Consider the following 4696-nt stretch of genomic DNA (forward strand, 5'->3'; position numbering starts at 1 on the left):
GGCCACCTAGGCTACGCTAAAGCTCTCCACTAGGGTCGGTAATGATGGCGTAATGAGGGTGCCGGCAACTGCGCATGCGTGCGGAACATCTGAACGGTATCGGTCCACAGTAACGCTATAAGCTGAAGCGGTTCCAACGGTAACTTGCAGAGAGCAAAGCAGGCCGGCGGGTTGCGGAAGTTTGTCATCGAAAACTGCATTTGTTATCGGTTGTTGGTCCTTGGACGGGTTACACCGAAACACTCGAATTTGTCCCTGCGAGCGTCCCCAAGGTGTTGATGTTCCGGAATCGTCTCCGCGTTGCGCAAGGATGCTCCCAGCGCACGCGTCGTTTTTCTTGGCGAATGCTGTGACGCTTCCCTGTATTCGATGTCGCCTCGAAGCTAGCTGGTGGAAAGCGGCGCCGATCTGTAGTTATTCTTCCTCGGCGTTGATTAGGATTCGTTCCCACGAGTCGCCCGCGTGCCACGAAGCCGCCTTTGGCTTTCGAAGCGGAGGAAGGAAGCCCTTGGCATTTCTCATGAAAGGTGTACGTGGTTACGCTCGTTACGCCTGCTCGGTGTGCGACCTTTCGCCGCGTTCTTCCCTGCAGCGTTTTTTGTGTTTGCTTGGTCGTTTTTTTTTTCTTTTTGTGGTCGCTACTCGGTTCTCCAACGATGAAAGGGCAGTGGAATGTCACGGCCTCTCCAGGAAATACCACAAAAATTAAAAGTCGGAGTGTTTCGGCGGCGGCGGAGGAGGAGAAAGCTGACGGGGTCTATGGAGGAAGTGATGGCAAGGGTATTCGAAGGCCGAACAGGAGAATAAAAAACAAATAAATGTCTGGTGCGCCCCCCCCCCCCCCCCCCTTCCCCTTCGATCATGTGGAGCACGGCTTCCGATCTCGACGGTGGTGGCATTTCGGGCGCCTCCTCTTAGCGCAGCGCAGTTCACTTTTGTTCGCGCCTCTGCGAAGTATTTGTAAAGGGCGGCGGGCGTCGCTGTTTCATTGTTCACACTATGCATGTTTATTAGTTTTGCTCTTTTTGTGCGCGCCGTGTTTTGGTGACACGGTTCTCCGGTTTGCTTGTTTGTTTTTTTAGCTTCATTAGGCTGTGACCTTCGTCTCGGTTTAAAACCGCCACGTGTATGTACTACGCTGCGCGTCTGTGAAGTATTGCAGTCGAACCTCGTTATAACGAAACGGTTTGTAATGAAATAATGGATACATCGAAGGAACGAAGATTCTCCTTGTAAGCTCGGTCCACACCGGGCTATAACGAAGCTACAGCAATAACGATGTAATTGCCGAACCCATTCAGCTTCGTTATAACGAGGTTCAGCTGTACAGTACGGTCCACTGTTAAAGGGAACATGCGATCGCGTGGCCTCCGCACTTCGCGGCGCGCTGCCGCCGAGAACTTGTGGGAATTGTCGGCACAAGACGTATGCGCAGCGGCTGGTCTTTCCACGCATATGCCTCATGCTGCATATTCTCGCCGCATCTAGGCAGCAGGGCTTCGTGAAGCGCGGAGGCCACGCGATCGCATGTTCCCTTTAACAATGGACCGTACTGTACATCGGTGCAGGTTACACATACATTGGAAGTGAACGAGTTTCGACTTGTGTCGCATGCGATCAGTTAGCTGGGAAGGCGCAGAAACTTTCGGCTGCGCTCCAGAGCGACGGAGCAATTCTAGAGATGTATAAAGTTGTCTCTAAGTGGTCCTTGAAAGGGGCACTGAGGGCAGCTTGATCCATTTTTAGTTCCTGAAATCGATTGTGTAGCTCTCTCTGGCTATTCTGAGAGTCGCAAAAATTGATTTTTTGTTTGCTACATCTGAATTCAAACTCGTGACGTCAAGACGAAAAGGACTCCGTGATCACTGTTTGCAAGTGAATTACTTAATGTAGCCTCAAAGATGCGCGCGAAAAAGGGAATGTCGACGTCACCACAGCTTGCTTGCGAAAACAGTCGTTGGCGGCGCTGCATGTATTTCATTTAATTTTTTTGTTTACTTCTCCTAGCTTATGAAAGCATAGTTTTGTTTAAAAGTAGCCTATTCGTCATTAAAAGACGGTTAGTTATCGATACAGGCCAATCTCAATTTATACCGAGTGTTCCCTTTGATCCTGTTACCTTTTAACCTCTGGCGCATCCGAGACATTGTGGGAACGCGGCTCAAAACACGGAAAAGTGGGACGCCGACCGGACTTTCAGTTTTAGTTAGGTTATACGGGAAGTGTATGAAACCACCTGTGTGAATTCACGAGTTCCATGTATCCGAAGTCAAACACGCGCACGGCCTTGAATGTCGGCACGCATAAGCCGCGACCGAAGGAAAACGCGTCTTTCCACAAGAAGTGAACAAAGAGAAGACCTGGTTAACATATTATGTCTGCGCTTAGCTTTAGAATGAATGAGCGGTGCTTTGTGGCGCGTTTTCAAAATGCAGACTTGGGTGCCGGCTTGCCCCATCTGGCCGCATCGCAGCATTTCATTAGACGCAGTCTTTCTCTCTCCCCCATCTCCTCGCTGTGCTAGAAGGGCTTCCTTCCCACCCTGTGTGGACGATCTCGCCCAAGGCACCGTTCGCATCCCGATGATGCGAACCCGCTGGCTGGCCAAACCGCGTGCCGACGTGGTGTGCGTGTCCCGGTGTGTCCGCGGAGAATTCGCCTCACGTAGTACGTCGCCAGCAGGTTCTTGTCTTCTCCTCTCGGGGCATAACGGATTAAGCGTGCTGCTTCTCTGTTGTGCGCGCTGCCCCGGCGTTCACTGGTCCCTTCTCATGCGGACGAGTTTCCTCGATGCCTTCTCTCTTTGGGTTTTCTGCTGCCTCCGATTCCGTCGTGACCCCCAGTTGGATTGAAATACTGGGCTCCGAACCCACCTTGGTGATGATGATATTGTGGCATAGCCCGTTGTAGCGGGCGGGCGCAGAATATGTGGCGCCCTCTGGGGGACGAGTGGAGAAAAATTCGTCTGCTCCTGGTTGGAAACTAATGCACGTGCTACGAAGTGGCAAGCGTGTGATGATGATGATGCTTGACAGCTGCCGCCATCTGTCGCATGCGCCTGTCACTAACATGAGCTGCGCATGCGCAGTAGAAGCCGGCTGTTTGTTTTCAACCAGTGAAGCTGGAGAGGCGCGTATCCGCTGGATGGCCATGCGAAAAAGGCGGATTGTGACAATCAGCTGTGTAGGTTCTTTCGCAAGACTTGCACGCTGTTTTGAAAACGTCCGAAGCGATTCCGAGCTCGCTTCTGTTTCTCGTGCTCATTGTTACCGCGTCGATAATGTTCCCGTGCGGGTTTTCCCGTGATCGAAGGCAAATAGGCGGCTTGTTTTGGCTACGTCTGTATCTTTTGGTTGGAGTGGAAAGCAAGAAAATGGCATGTGTCGTGCGATTGTAATCGTGTTCCAGGTTCGTTGCACGGCATTTACTGGTCACGGCGGCTGGGCGTGCTTGTCTACTACCGCTGAAAGCGAGGTCGTCGGTTCGATTCCCGACGATGCAGTGGGGCGTCGGCCTCTACGTAATGGCGGAGCTCTCGTTTGCTGGCGCTTCCGCGGTCGCAAAACCCACCCACAGACAGCGCTACTAGTCGTTTAAAAGAAGTGTCGTGAGTCGATATTGTCATCATGAGGATGGTACACAGAATCATTAATGCGAGAGCATTATATGGCTTTGTCGCGTCAGCAAAAAGTGTCCGCAATTTTGTCCGCACAATTACGTCGTTCTCTGAAGATAAATGTGTGCGAAAGTGTGATTGGGACAGATAGTGTGTGATGAAATGTTGCCGTGGAAAAATTTGGTTATGAAGTTGAATTAGTGAATTTTTTAAACGCGAAAAGAACGTGAAAATATGCACTTAGATGTCAAAATAGCCATAGACGTCGATACAACACACGGACGTCAGAACAGCCACGGACGTCGATATAGTATGCGGACGTTTTGCTTTCGCATTGCTCCAATGCGGGTCACCGCAGTGATCTCAAAATTTGTTTGTTTGAAAAAAAAAAAAAAGCCTTCATCAACATCGTTCACATTAAATTTGCCCTTACGGTGTGTGTGTGTGTGTGTGTGTGTGTGTGTGTGTGTGTGTGTGTGTGTGTGCGCGCCTGCACGTTATGTACTCACCGTACAGTTTAATAAATCTAGGCATCTGCGAATAAATCAGTTGCTTCTGCCCGTCGCAGTGTTGCTCACAGCGGCATGCATTTCAAATACCCACGCCCCTATACGCCGCTGATCGGACGTAATTGCGTCTTCATGAATTCGCATGCCCGTCATCGTGCAGTAAACACAGCAGGTGGCGAGCCCCCGCCGCTGTTTTGCGAGGATATCGTTTCACAGCGGTTACGTAACTTCGAGCCGTTGCACTTGTCTCGTTGTGGCTGCAAAATGGTTGTGTTCGCGCTGTACTATTCTGCACAACTCCTCGGGCGCGTTGCTGGAGGATTGCTAAGCGCTGCTTTATAGCGAAATCTGTTGGAACAGATGTGGCTTGCGTTATTTATTTTTTACGTCATTTGGACTAGAGTACTTTTCTTTTTTGTTGTGAAATGAAGGCGCTCCCTTTCTCGTGTACACAAAAATTTTGCGGGATGCGCGTGTGCGGGAAGAATCATTTCCGACGCAGTGACGTACGCCAATCGCCTGAATCGTCTGAAGGTGTGCGGGAACGGGCACGCCCCATCACCTGATAACA

The sequence above is a fragment of the Amblyomma mixtum genome, chromosome 8 (assembly GCF_055824585.1).
Source record: "Amblyomma mixtum isolate Tamu chromosome 8, ASM5582458v1, whole genome shotgun sequence".
Lineage (NCBI taxonomy): Eukaryota > Metazoa > Arthropoda > Arachnida > Ixodida > Ixodidae > Amblyomma > Amblyomma mixtum.